Source organism: Chelonoidis abingdonii, chromosome 3 (genome assembly GCF_003597395.2).
Source record: "Chelonoidis abingdonii isolate Lonesome George chromosome 3, CheloAbing_2.0, whole genome shotgun sequence".
In the NCBI taxonomy this organism is placed as follows: Eukaryota; Metazoa; Chordata; order Testudines; family Testudinidae; genus Chelonoidis; species Chelonoidis abingdonii.
Genome location: NC_133771.1, coordinates 37,768,885 through 37,784,526, shown reverse-complemented (window position 1 = coordinate 37,784,526; position 15,642 = coordinate 37,768,885). Strand labels below are relative to the sequence as shown.

Sequence of the window (15,642 nt, the reverse complement as noted above, 5' to 3'; positions counted from 1 at the left end):
TTCAGATAATCTCCAGATCTTTGCATATGAAAATATGTTGAGCAGTTTAGGAAAAAAGTACAGCAAAACTGGCTATTCTTTTGTTACTGTCCAGAGAGTTGAACTTTCCTTCACTTTCTGAACAAGAGCAAAGTGACCTGAGAACAATAACAGTGAGAAAAGGGCATATTTACCTTTAGGGAATATGAAAGGGAAAGCTGAAGAATTGCAAAACAAAGTAGTCCAAATGAATTATCTATGCATTGCAGTCCAGTTCTGCACCTTAAACTAGGCCACAGTCTGTCAGGCAATCATTCCAGCACCAGCCACCCTGCCTTCCATCTTAAGAGATTCACCCAGAAAATTGACAAACCTGCTCCACGACAACAAAACTCTTCTAATGCTTTTGAACGCCCACCATTTGTTCTCCATTCATCCAATCAACTTTTCTCTGCACATCTTCTCTTGCTACCGAGGCTCAGAGACAGGATCACTTCTCATCTGTATGCTAATTATTTTGCCACATGGACAAAAGTAATAATGCTTTTAGACAGGAATCCAACGGGCCTGAAGTAGAAGACAGAAATTAATAAATTGACACCATTAAATGATGCAAAAAAGATGAGCATGCGTGCAGCACTGTGGCTGATGGATCAGGTGTAACGTCCATTTAAAAGCAGCAGACAGGCGATGGACTACAGAAAACCTAGGCTGTATAGTATGCATCAAGCACAAGTTCCCTTAGAGACCACATTACTGCAGCAGAATAACATTAGTAGCATATTGCTGACTTACCCTCTCTCAGTCTGCATCCTTTAAGCAATACAAAAACATATCCATTTTCCCAAATCCTAACGTCTGCGTGAGGGGGACTTCACCGCTAAGCAAGATATTTTTTCAGCTATAGTTTTGGCTTAAAACCAATATTTCTTTTAACTCTCCTGTTTATTAGGCTTGCAATAGTCAGACAAGACTGGGGCTGTCTACCATGATGCTTCCTGCACTGTACCCACAGGCCCCTAAATCTCTGGAACAGAATGTGTATCATGTGCAGTGTTGTATTTAATGTAATAGATGGGAACACAAAATACCAGACTGTTAACAGATACGGAGTAGGTGATACATCTAAAAATACCTCCTCTAGCACTGACCCTATGGCAAAATAGAGCTTGGATAAAAGAAATCTGAAAAGAATTGAGCAAAACTGCACACTTTTAACTGCTTATTGTTTTTAAAATGATTAAAAATAAATGTTATTTGCTTGCCACTAAAACAGCCTTCCAGTGTGTATAGAGTTAACTCAAATTTCTGAAGCCTCATTTATTTTACCAGCTAGCACCATATTCTCTTTTTTAAAACAAAAGAAATAAACTATTTCCAGCTGGAAAGATTACCAAGCTTCTACCACTGTTATAAACTTGATCAAGGAAACTTTCATTTGACAAACAAACCAAATGTAAACAAGATCTCATATACAAAAGACTAAATTTGCATGTGGCTTTCACAAAAATGTTGCCAGCAAAAGCAGGTTGATTTTGTAGCTCTGGCTGCATCAGGCTAGTAAATGAGCTGTATTATCAAGGAGAGGGTCTTTTTCACTCAAATTAGTACACTCCCCCACCCCCTTTACAACACTCACTGTCCTAACAAAGCCTTTTTCAATCCTCTTCCCCTCCCTCACTTCTGTATAACGCTTGAAATATGGGGCAGGGCTCCTCAATGAGGTTATCGGGAAGGTAAAGGCTCATTTTTAATCTGTCCCCTAAAAATGCCATTTTCGTACTAGGCTGATAATTTGTGAGCTAGGTAGAACTGCAGCGCTCTTTACACAAAGTCAAACCAAAACGACAGTAAAGAAACTGCAGCTCACTTTAAATACTCAAAGGGGCTTGGTTGCAAGTCTAGCAGCTGGGAGCCTAGGCTTCCCTGCTGTACCCTGCCCTCCATACAATATAAAGAGAAGTAGAGCACCTCTCAGTAAAACTGTCAGCAGCTACCAGGCAAAAGCCGTCCTTCAGAATCAATTTCTGCCAAGCAGCTATTTTTCGTATGAACAGGCGCACATGGACGCTGGTTGATTTGGTTGCCCTCTTCCTTGCCATGGCATTCATTGCAATCCCCCTGGTTCCTCCACCCTGTTAGTTTGCTGCCTACAGTGATGCTCTCTTCTCTGCAAGCAGCACCACTGCTGATAAACCACTGCAGACTTGCAGAGGGGGACCATGCTGCCCACTGTTTCAGCAGCAGGGACTGAACACCAAAAGGGTAAATCTCAAGAAACACCTTCCCCCCCCCCCACCCCCGAGGTAATCCCTCTAAAGCCCGAGTCTGTTGGCTGACGTGTTGAGACCAGACATGTTGGTTGCTACAGAGGTTACAATTCCCTTCCCATCTAGCCTTGCCAGAAATCACGCTGCAGTCTGAAGGGGCGGGGGGCGGGCGATCTGTGTGTAAGTAGCCGTTAGCATCTTGAGCCCTCCGAGCCGCTCCACAGCCACAGGGATGACAAACTTTGACAAGGGAGAGAGGTTTTAGAAAGGGGGCTAAATCACAGCAAACAGGATGAGGAACATGCTAGCAAGAGCAAAACCATCGCTTGCATTAATTGGGAGGGTGGAATATGGAGTGTTTCCCCATAAAGCAGAAAGGATTTGTGTGTCTCTCCTCTCCCCAACACACACACACCCCTGTATTTTCTGTGATTCTTCTCTGTCATCTCCGATTACATCTACCTACACTCCCAGGACTCCTCGTGACGCCGGCGTCTAGAACAGGCAACATTCTGGGAGCACCCATGGGGAAAACATTCGCAAAGCTCGAGCAATGCAGGTGTGACATGCAGGGGCAGACGCCGAGACAGTGAAAGCTGTTCCATAAAGTAAAGAGGAAGCAGAGACAGCTTCTCAAGGAGAAACGCCTCTCCTGACCTCTAAGCGGAAAGCGAGTGCTAGCTACCATGTCTGCTGCTTTATGCAGCAGGGGGGTGGCTTTGGGTTTTTTAACTGAACTAAGCCACCATTTAAAATAATGAAAATGTAAAAACACCTGCCAAAGGGTAGTCACCAAAAACAGCCTGTATATGCTTCTGTTGTTTGAGATCACTTTTGGGTTCAGTATTTTACGGTAGCTTCCTCTTCCGAGGGGTGGGGGACAAACCCAACCCGACAAAAAAACCTGTCCTCTTTCATATGCCACAAGTTGACACGCCACCTTACTTTGTCCATATGTTCACATGTACCGTGTCCACATGGTATTAGCTGAGGTATGTAAACATACCTCCTGACAGGTGTTTACAAACTGCAATGGCTGGGAAACGTTTGCACCTGGCAAAAAGCTCACATTCTTGTTCAGGTTTCGAGCTGGCGCAAAGAAAGGGCCGAGCTCTGCTGCCATGGAAGCCAGTACCAAAACCACCCCATGGGAGCAGGATGGAGCCCAGAGTTAGCAGCATAAATTAAAAGCATTTGCACACACACACACACAAAAAAGACTATTGTGGAAAATAACCTGGGAGACTGGTGATTCATTGGCCTAATTATCCTCCTTAAGACGTGAGGGTATTGTGTTAATGGTCTGGGATGCCTCCCCCTCCCACAGCCTAGGCCTCTTCAGGGTGGGGGTCGGGGGAGGAGATGTTAAGCGGCGTTAATGAGAGAGCACTGTATTCTTTCTGCAGGCTATTAATGTTAAGGGAACTAATGCTGACCTATACTGGAGAACCTACCATTTCATTGACTTTCTCACTGGTGATAGTTTCTTGCAAGCTACCGGAAGCATAACTCATGCACGAGACAAACTTACTACTGTTAGGCTGGAATTAAAGTCCTGTATTTATTAGAAAGGGTGGGGAAAGGGGAGCAACCAGCAGCCTTAATTAGACTGTTACCGTAAGAACCTGTTCCTATAGAACCCTCCCTATGTCCTTTATTAAAGGTACAGCCTTCTGAAACAATTACGGGTAAAAGTACTTCTGGAGAGGGAGGTAGGGCAGGAGAGGAGGCAGGTGACAGGAAAAGATTTATTCTTAAGAGCAGGTTTTCACTGACGTACACTGTTAAGAACTGTGTGAAACTCGGCTTTACAGTAACCCCACAAAAGGTTAAAGTAGATTCTGTGGCGATGTATTTGGAGAATTTTGAAAATAGGCATTAGCCATCCAATGGCCTGTAGTGGCTGCAGAGGAATCGTTGGAATCTATTGTGTTACTGGGTACTTGGATATTTTACATGCATTATTTAATAGCTTAACTGCTCTTCAGCGATGCACTTTTAACGTAAAAGAATTTTTATTTTAATGATTCGCAATAGTTTCTTTCAAGTAATGACCAATCCTTGACACAACATAGTTTAATGCGTGGCTTCAATTCTGAACATAGAGCCATGTTCATGAAGAACGGGAATGAAAGAAAAATGTGACAAAAGAAGTTACTGCGCATGCGCAGTAGCCAATTAACTGATAGCAATATAACTTTTACATAATAAAAATCACATACCAAACTGCATAGCAGCAGATCGTGCACTAATACCATGTTTTAAATTAATACTAATTTTAAACAAATCATGCCTAGTCTGATTTAGAAATCTCAAACCAGAAAACGATTGTATTTTTATTGCCACCGAAAACAGGCTAAGTCGTTTATATTATGTATTCACCAACAGGAGATCTTTTAGACTAAGTTTCAGTCAAACAGTGCTTAGCAATGTCAAACTCCTGAAAACTGGGGTTTGCAATGCAGGGAAGCTTCCATCTGTGCTGGTGCCAGTGAGGGCAGTCATAATGTCGAAGAATTAAGCTTGATACTATATATGTTTATTCCTGTAAAAAGGAGGAAAACTAAAGGCATTAACTCATTGTGGAATACTTTGAAGAGGCATCATTGAATATAACAACACCTGTAATGCCATTATATCTTGGCAGTAAAATTGCATGGATGCAAGGAAGTACTATTTAAACTACAGTATTATGTTGATTTCACAGACTAAACAAAATGCATGCAAGGACACTTTTAAAATGAAAGAAAGAAGCATTAAAGAGCACAGCTTTTATATTTTTACCCCAGCCATCTTCATATTGTCTAATTATAAAGCATAAAGGCGTCTCTTGCTTTTACCTCAATGAGCAGAATCATTAAGGTGATGAAAGTAAGTCATTTTCACATTGACAGTAAACTAGTAAGAAGTCAGTCAGTGCTGAATGTAATTGCTATTTGCAGCGGACAGCTCCTGGTGCTGAAAGGGAAAGGCAGAGAAATCTCTTTCACAATAGCTCACTCAACCAGCCTTTGAAAAATCACAGCAAAACTGAATGAGGTGGCAAGTGCTCGGGCTGAATAGCTCTGTCTGCTGAACAATGGCAGCCAACTCCAAATCCTACTATCATCACATTAATGAGATTAATCAGTGAATTAGCAGTAGTCAAATGTCAGGGTGGCAAGGAGGAATCCAACCAAGCTTGATAATTAACTTTTTGGGGTCAGGGAGAGAGAACCAATTGTGCTGTCTCTTAGGCTGTTTCAGAAGTTTACCCATTTCTCTTTGAAAGATCCTAACAATTGAAGAGGAAAAAAAATAAAAAGACCTCAACTTGTTCATGCTACAAGACAGTCTGCTAATAAACAGTATCGTGTTACTTTTCTGTTACTTTCAGTGGAAGTCCACTGAGGAAACTATCATCATTTCAAACAATCTACCCAAACGATCAGAGCTACATTGTGTTCAATTTTATGAATGTGAAATTAGTTTTGTAATCCAACGTCCGCCACAAATAGAATATGCATGATAAATAAGGCAGATACAAAATAAATGTCATTCCCTTTAAGAATCTATGGTACAAAATACATTTTTGGGGAGGGGAACAGCACCTTTTGAAATATTAGTCACATGTTATCATGATAATCTACTAGTGAGTCTATTGGAAACAGGGTTCTTATAACAAAAATAAGAATAATTTTAATTAAATAATTTAGTGGAACTTCCTTTCTGTGGCCAAGTCAGAGATCTGCCATATTGTAACTGACCTGAATACGAGTGAAACTTCTTTTCATCTGAAATTCAGCACCCAGGATCATTTCAGTGTTACAAGGAGTTATTATACAGCATTAAATTTAGAAATAAGCTTCTTTGCAAATGGCAAATAACTGAAATGCAATTTTGTTTATTAGCAAAAAAGGGGATGCTGCATAATTCACTTTCTTCCTTTTAAAGCAACAGTACTGTCAGCCATGTGAAACATTTGTAATTAAAAAACAAAAGCAAACTAAGCTTACAAACACTTCTATGGAAATGAACGTTAAAAACAAAAGCAACAAAACTTTGGGTGGTAGTTTGTCTACCTGAGGTTGTGTACAGTGTTCATTATAGAGGAAAAAATGACTTGCTTTTGTTCTATGAGTTTAATCTTATCTAGCTACAAATACAAGTACAAGAAGAGAATCTGCTTAACGAGTAAGTTTTAATTACTTCTGATTCCTTTTTTTTTTACAATGTTCAGCTACTTTTCAGTGATTATATTTATAATTTTCACCAAGTTTATATAGACATTATACAATATTTTCTTCAAGCTGTACTTATCTGAACTATTTTTAAACTAAAGTATGGGAGGATGAAGATTTCAACACGGTATATTAAATGAATCAACATTATTTGCAAAGCTGGTTCTATGTTAGGAATAATATACCACGTCAAACTTGTAGATTTGAAATATTTATGAAAGTTATCTTTAAAATGCAACTTTTACGTGAATATTACCTTAAAAGTATAAGTCCATTATTTTTCTGTCACTGTGCCTTCAAGTCATATTGTGTGTAAAAAGCATAGCAGTTTAGCATCTTTTATTTGAATGTGTCTGAATATCTGTAATTCTCAAGTATTTTATGGGTATCAGAAGTTGTCGTCTCAGGATCTTCGTATCAAAAGTACTGTACAACATGCAGCAAGTTTATATAAACAACATGCTTAATGCAGCAACACATTTTTGTCTCAGACTTCAGTATATTACTAACTAGCCTATAGTTCAATACAATCGCATCTGCACAGCAACACTGCAAGAACTTGAAAAGAGCAAACAATGGATAGTATAAACTATTGAACAACTACAAAAACCAATAGCCACCCTCCTAGAATCAGCTCCCTGCATAAAACACAGCCCTCACTACACTATTAAGTATTACAAACTAACCACAATAACGACATTTCAGCACGGTTAAGAAACAGCCCTGGCTCACGACAACTTTGGAAGGATGAGGAGTAAGAAGCATACCACAGAGACCCAGAAAAGGCTGCTTTTTTTCTTCACTGAACACTGAAAAGATACCCCAGGTTCCAGGGATTAAAAAAAAAAAATTAAATACACCCACCAACACTGAGTAAAAATCAGGGGGGCTTCAAGAAGACTGCAGGGAAAAAGCTCTCTCACTCTCCTTAGTGTGCAGAAGCTTAGGGGGGAAAATGTCGCCCTGGCAGGAATGACAAATGCAGCACGATAGGCTAGCAGGCCTGAGGGATCTGTTTTACTTCCACATACATCCTCTAATGCACGCACTCCCACTCATCCTCTCGATATGCTCCCCCCCCCCTTTTTTTTTTCACCAGCTCCAAATCCCCGGCATATGACCTTCTGTTAAATAGATAAAAAAAATTTGCTTATCAGTCATGCAAATGAGGCTGAATTCATTTTCCACAACAGATGGCCTCATAGATAATGATGATGGAAGAGAGAAAATTGAATGTCTCTCACAAGGTGGTCATGGCAACCGAGAGCAGAATTATATCAATAATCAGCTCACTGCATAATAAGGTTGTCAATCCCACAAATCAAAGTCTCCAGCTAAACCAGGTAGCCCACCCCCAAGTCGTTACCAGGTAAATAGAGAAATGGACCGCGTTGGTGGCTGATGTAAAACAAAAACAAAATAAAGGATTGTGAAAAGAAATGGCAGCTCGAGCAAATTCTGAGACACAGTTGGAAGGAATAATCAGGAGAGATTCCCCCCCCCCCGCGCTAATTGTTTTATTGGATGATTTTTTTGGGGGGGGTGATGGGGTTTTACAGGGATGTGTATATATTAACAGCGAGGCTGATATTGCGAACTAGCTCTGCTGCTGGAGTCTTTCTCCCCACCCTGTCTCTGATGTGGAGTGCTGCATTGATGCAATAGCAGTTCTCCTCAGGCTTCCACCTTGGCTCCCAGGGGGCCACCCCGCAAAATGAATCAGCAGCCATCCTGATTAAAATGAAAATGGCAAGGCACATGTCTGGGCGGAACTAGAGCTGAGCTGAGCTGCCTGTCTGGCAAGCATGCTCAATATAGCTTTTGCTAATAATGGCTTACTGCCTTTCATTTTTAAAGGTATTACCATCGTCCCTTCCCCCTCCCCCGGTGCTGGCTTTCCCCTCCCCCCTTAATTGTGTATTGCTCACAGTTATAGTCTGCCAGACTGACATGCAGTTATTGTGAAAAGACACAGTGTCTTCTCAGGGAATTTCTCCTCAAATATGCTGAAAAACCCAAGACAATCTATTAACATGGAGCTATAAATTATTTCCAGCTATTAGGTAGAAAACAGATCGCGGGGAGAGGGGGAAAACCCCACCTAGGCACAGTCTAATATCCTGAAAGGGAGCCTTTAGGGGGAAAAATCATTTCTGTATCCCTTCCCCTGCAATCCTATCTACACCGCAAAGCATGCCTAGCAGCACGTGAAGAAGCATCGGTCTGCAACCCTATATGAAATGTATTTAGGAAAAATCCCGCCTGAGCAACCATTCTAGGAAAACTCCCCAATGCAGCGAATTGGATATACTGAGAAAAAGAAGAATTGAACTGCACATTTTAAATGTCACCGTTCAGCTGACTATAAAAACACTGTTCTGGGGCAATCAGATTTTTTCCAGCATTAAGAATGTTAATACACGCCTAATATTTTAAAGTTGGCCAGCTTTGTTGTCTTATGAGGGCTTCAGTTTGCTCTTCATATTCTTTCTCTATCGTGTGGGTGAGTCTTCTCCTAGGCAAGTACTGCGGTAGCAAAGCTCTAGCTTCAGCTCTGTACATATTATATTTATACATATACACAGACAGAGATGCCTTCAGTTAATTCCTGTTTCTGAGACGTGCTCTTTCCTGCATTCTACCCCCGATGCTGCAGTGTGAATCAGAAATCAATAGAGCTGCTCTAATGGAGGTTCCACTCAGCAAAGCAGCTGCAGCTGGCTGTGCGCAGACACACACACACACACACACAGCTAAATGACGTCTGTGCAACTTTTTCAGCTGATTGGACACCGCATCGGATGTTCTGTGGAGCAAAGAATAGGAGGAATCTGCTATTACAGTCTGCTAAAAAAAATATGGTAGCTTTTGTGTTTTCCTGGCTCCACGAGAGCAAGGCTGAGCTCCTACAGCCTGGCTACAGCGTGTGTAAGCGAGAACTGTTCTCTAGGGGGATGTGGTCACCCTGGAATAAAAAATAACACCCTAAGATTATCATAGACACTGCTGTGGCACAGAACTCTGCAAACCACAAGGGATTATTAGTTTTATAGGGCTACACCATCATATCACGAGAGAGAAGAATAAGGCACGGGAAGTAGACATGAAAATCAAAGGTGTTTCATAGCTAGATTAATAGGATAATTTGTGTCCTTTGGTGCGTTTGCAAGGATTTCTGTTTTCCCATCCGTCGCAGGAGTGGTTTAACAAGAGCAGTATTTTAAATTCGTTGTCATAAATTATGCACTAAAGAAAAAACCAAAACCGAATCACGTCAACTGAAAATGTCCTTCTGCTTCCCTTACCTACAACAGAACAATGCTACATTTGGTAAATTGTACCCTCCAATTTCATTTGCTAGATTTTTTTTTAAGTACATTTTTCCATATCCATACTGCAAAGCTGCTGATGATCGTTTCCTGGAGCTGTATCTCACTGAACCAAGAAACTGCCGTGTTGCTGAATCTCTGTCTCCGTATTTTATATATAAATCTAATCCTTTACTCTCCAAACAAGGCATTCCTGGTATCTGCGGCACCGCAGAACACCTCCCCCATCCTCCCTTCAATGTGTCTGAGCTTCAGGATATTGACAGCAACTGTCCCAGCTTGAGTCTGGCTCCAGTAGAGCATTTATATTCCTTCCACTCAGCCCTGTATTTTTTTGCAAGGATGAGAACGCCAACCCAAGACTAACTCTGGAAAAATAAAGTTTGGAAAAAATGAATGAATCATAAAGCCAAATTGCACGACAGAGCCACATTCCAGACTGTGCTGTACAATTAATTCTTATGCAAGCTTTAAAAACTCCAGCTCAAAACTGAAAATTAAGGGATGTGGCAGACTGCAAAGTAATGGACTGTAGGATATTTTAGAACAAAAAGGGGCCAATAAGCTCAGGAGTCCACCTTCTTCTCCCAGTCAGCAATTATATCTCCACAATATACCCCACTCCGAATATTTGCCTAGTCTGGGTTTAAATTATTTATAGGAGTTGCTCTTTCTGCTGTCCTTGACCGTTTGTTGCACATATTAGCTGCTCTCTGTGTAAAGCTGTTCTGTCTAGATTCCTTTCCTGCCCAGCCCTTACTTAGCCTTAACTCCTTTTGTACTGGACAGAAAGCTTTGCCCATTTCCAATGTCTGCTCACTTGGACATAGATTTCAGGATGTAGAAGGTACATTCAGCAGCCCAGAAACCGAGTGTTTGCTAGACATAGTAGGTGGTGTGTTAAGCAAAGGTTAAACAGTTTATGGTACCTTCCCTTGTATCTGAAATGAATCCCCCAAAGCTTAACCTACATGGTAAAGTATATTTCCTAAAAAAGAAAGTAGTCTTTTCTCTGTAAAAAACAAAAACTTAAGATGACTGATACTCATGAAAGTAAATATTGTTACCACTGACACGTTGGAAGGAACATTTTTCATGAATTTCCCTAGTTTGGCTGATGCTATATTTATCCAGTCTTCTGAAAATGAGAGACCCACAAGACATATAACAGAGCAGCTTGGTGACAGCCACTCACATTTATTTTGGTGAGACCATAGCTAGAATAGGGCATGTATTAAGGATGAAAGATCTTCAAAAGTTTCATATTGCAACTTCATTTTGGATAAGTATGCTAAACTTCAGCAGTTCATCAAAGGCCTATCTGGCTAAACAAACCTCTTCAGAGTGCACTGTTGGTCTGGGACTCTCCTGAGGAAAGACTGTCATGAGATTTCCAGAACTACTGCTTCTGGCCAGAAATACCATGACAATAACCTCTTCTCCAACCATTTGACACTCTTTATTCTAGATTCAGACAGAAGCTTGAAGTGAAAACATTTAACATATTTCAGCATCTCAATGAAATATTTTGCTTATAACAATGAGGAAATGTATAGGAGAGGGTTTGCATTTATTTGAACTGGTTCACCAATCTGTATCCAAAACTAGAAAGATTATGGCTTGTTATTTACCGAGGGATGTGTGCTTTCCATTTTGTTATTGACATCAGTGAGAAGGAGCAGCCCCACTGCAGTATCAACAAATTGGAGACAATTTAGTGAAAAGCGATACAAACAATTAAAGGACTGGAGGGAATAGCTTATAGGAAAAGATTAAAAGGGCTAAACACAGAGTAAACTAAGGGAGAACATGATAACCTTCTTCATGTACTTGATAGTTCAAAACACCAAGGAGGGAGAGCAATTGTTTAGGGTATCCTAAAGGGTGTTGCTAGGAGTAATGAGAATAAATTAAGCAAAGGAATATTAAGGTTGAATATCAGGAAACAATTCCTAATGGTGTGATCTATTAGACTGTGATATAATTTCTTATGAGATTAGCAAAGCCACATTAGTCAAGTCATTTATAACTGGACCAAACAAAGCACTGCAGGTTATACTATAGAGAGCAATCCTACAATGGTAGGGGAGTGGTCTACATAACCCAATAGGTCTTTTCTCTCTCTAAATTCAATGCTTCTCAATTCTTATTAGTTTATATCCCTGATTAAGCAACAGTCCCCATTGTAAGCTCTCTTGGCTAAATCAGAAAGCATCATGGGAATTCTGAATCTCACTATTAGAACATCAAGGGAGTTTTTCCTGTTTAAAATAGTTTTATACAGTACTTAATTACAAACAGTCAGTAGAAACAGATTCATTTATTTTAGTATTTTTATATCGTATGACCAAATATTATACCAGCAATGTGCTAGGCACTTTAGAAATAGGGTAAAGGGTCACAATCTAAGATCATGAAAGATTTACAATCTAAGGTCCTGATTCATCAAGATGCTTAAATTAGTGTCTAACTTCAAGCGAGTAGTTCAAACAGCATCAAAGCAACACAGGCATGTTTACTTTTGATCTGAACAATGTATTATGCAACAACTTTTTGCTCCTTGTACCTTGCAGCCTTTGTTACCCCCAAGCCACATAGATGTTAATAGGATTACTCATGTTCTTGAAGTTCAGCACAGGCCTAAGTACCTGGCTGAACTGGGATCTAAGGTGCCAATCCTGCAAAAAATTACATACATGAATAGCTACACACATGAAGAGTCCCCTTGTGTCCAAGTCAAACAGGACTACTCATAGATCATTGTTTGTTACTTATATTATGCTAGAATGAAGGAGCATAGACTCTGAAGCCAGGGGTAGGTGGGGGAACTCAGGCTATGCCCCAACCACTTTTAGGCCTGGCCAGACCTGGGTGGTTCTGTTACTTCTTGCACCAGGTTGCAATACCATTCACTGGCATTTGGAAACAGTGAGTGTACAGCATCATGGGCCAGGAGGATCATAGTTGCTGGTTGGGCAGAGGGTGCCTGGGAGAGGAAGAGGAAAGTCAGGTGTGGGAACAAATCTATGACTCCCCCACACATACTTTAAATGATGCTCTGCAGTCCCTGCCTTGGACCCCCAGTCATAGACCAAGACTCTATTGTGCTGGACATTGTACAAACACAGAACAAGACAACAATCCATAGAGTTATGCATATGCTTAAGTCTTTGCAGGATAAGGTTCTACATAAACTAAGGCTAAGGAAAGGTATGCAACAGAAGTTGGAGACTGAGCAATGACGACTAGTGTGTCTTGTTATTTCTACTTAATTTTTCATATTTATTATGTAGTAAATATTTTGATATCCTCAAAGAAGTGTGCTTTCAAAAGGGATTTAGAAGAAGAGGATGGGGAAATGACAGATTGACTCAGGGTGTGGCATCATGGAAGGGGCATCATGGAAGAACGTGTGATGATGTGAATGGGACGAAGTGGGCAATGACTGGGGGTGTGTGTGAAACACAGACTGAAAGGTGTGAGGCTCAAAAAGTTTTATCCTTTTTCAAAAGAAAAGTGATACCTTCTTGCTGGAAATGCAACCTAGTTTGTTCTTGCAATGCCTCTGTTTTACCTTTAAAATATTAAACTTCATTTAAAAATTTTCAAAAAACTGTACTATACAAATTCAGAATGTGGTAGCACCCAGAGGCCTTATTCAGGATTGGAGTCTGCAGGAATGGACACACACGGTCACATTAGACGTACGTCATCTCTTTTATAGATAAGGGGGACCACATTTTTCAACATGGGCTCCTTAACAGGTCATCCAAATATGACATTTGGATGCTTATACAGACCCTTAGATATTAGGCAAATATCTGTTTCACACACTTACATGCCACCTGAAGTATCCAAACCCAAAATTTTAATGTTCTGTTAAGGAGCTTGTGCTTGAAAGTGATGCCTACAATGTCATCTTTGTTCAACAAGAGTTATCTATGGAAGTTTGAACTGCATTAGCACTGCATCAAGCATGCTCTGTGTGTCCCCACGTCCCCATGTCATTCTCACTAGAATAGTTACCCTAGGGGAGACTCCACCATGAGAAAGTAGGCCGCACTGGGTTACCAGATAGGGCAGGATTCTGCAAGCAGTCACCGTTAAGCCAATAATGCCTAACCAGCTTTTGCAGTTGCGACTAGGGAGAAAGTACTTTCTTCAAAACAAAAACCAGGCCCTAGTTGTGTAGTTCATGAGGCCTGTGAAGCTTCTGCTTATCAGTGGCTGTAAGGGTCTTTTTCCTCTGCACAGAGCCTAGAACATGTATAACATTTCAATAGCCATATCAGATCAGACCTGCGGTCCAACTACAAGATGCTTCAAAGGAAGGTGTACAACACCCATAGCAAATAATAATGCACTACTATACTTCTGGGCAAGTTTCTTCTGAACCCCAAGCTTGCAGTGGTTGGGTTATATATTGGAGCATGATGGGTGATGACAGATACAATCATTTGTAGTCCAATATAACTGGATTTTGATGTCAAACCATACTTAATAATTGCATTTTTCCAAAAGTAAGCACATAGTTCTGATTTTTTTCCTAAGTGTTTCCAGTCTCATTTGACCTCTAATTTACCTCCATCACTTGCTGGGGCTTTAGCCTTATTTCTTCAGTTAGACTTTTCAGACAGTTAGCCCCACTCTATGTAAAAAGTGCTGGAAAATGGCTACTAGTCCATCATCTATTAGAGTTGCGCCTCTGCCATTTATAGTCCAAAGTAATTGGATTTTGATGTCAAACTGTAATTTATAATCACAGTTTTCCAGAATGAAGTAACATGCTTAATTTTTACTTTTTTCCTAAGCATTTCCAGGGTTGTCTGACCTGGAGTTGTAGAAGATAGCAATTATCCTAATTGGCCATCCCATGTGGCATACCAAAGGAAACTGGAGAACCTCTTCAGAAAGGGCACAGGGTGAGAAACACCATCCACTTCTAGGACTCCCTTTTACATCATTCTGGGATGTATTAACAAAGATGTTGTAAGCAAGGCACTAGAAGTCATTCTTTTGCTCTCCTCCATGCTGATTAGGTCTCAACTGGAGTATTGTGTCCAGTTCTGGACATCACATTTCAGGAAAGATGTGGACAGATTGGAGAAAGTTCAGAGAAGAGCACCAAAAATGATTAAAGATCTAAAAAACATGACCTGTGAGGGAAGATTGAAAAGACTGGGTTTATTTAGTCTGGAGAAGAGAAGGCTGAGGAGAGACATGATAAGAGTTTTCAAGTATATATAAGGTTGTTACAAGGAGGAGGGAGAAAAATTGTTCTTCTTAACCTTTGAGGATAGAAGCAGCAGCAAGGGGCTTAAATTGCAGCAATGGACATTAGGAAAAACTTCTGACAGTTAGGAAGTTTTTCCTAATGTCCAACCTCAACTGCCATTGGGTGCAGAGGACTGGACCCTTGAGGTCCTTTCCAGTTCTATGCTTCTATCTTCAGGCCTATGTATAACACCATCATCCCAAAGACTAAGCTGCTATGTGGGGAGGATAAATCTTATTCTTTAAAGCTCAGAAAAGCTAAATTCTGAATACTGAACAAACTTAGTTTTAACATTAGGGGTTTACCCATGTGTCCATCAGATCTAAGCCCTGCAGGTGACACCCTTTACATAGGAGGACTCCTTAGGCCACTCCCTTCTGAGGAAGAACCCTTGAGAATTCGACTGCAGATGCTACCCCTTCACTACTTTTCCTCAGAGAATGAAGGGTTCTCTTTCATGGATAATCTGAGTCAAATTCCCAAGCAGTCTAGGACTCAAGTGGTCTAATTAAAAACAAAATGTATTAAGGTGAGAGAGATCAGGTTAAAACTTAAGGGAGGTATGCATA

At 40.6% G+C, this 15,642-nt stretch overlaps 1 protein-coding gene across 14 annotated transcripts in view; it reads right to left on the bottom strand.

Annotated features, from left to right (window-relative positions):
* The window catches only part of MYT1L (myelin transcription factor 1 like), a 383,199-nt gene extending 368,401 nt beyond the window's left edge, over positions 1–14,798 (bottom strand). For 10 of the 14 annotated variants that reach the window (XM_032791090.2, XM_032791100.2, XM_032791105.2 and 7 more), the window contains exon 1: positions 7,334–7,538. The gene's annotated coding sequence lies outside the window, so the exon portion shown is untranslated. The other 4 variants (XM_032791093.2, XM_032791094.2, XM_032791092.2 and 1 more) reach the window with 4 other exon arrangements.
* Positions 14,799–15,642: the final 844 nt, after the last annotated feature.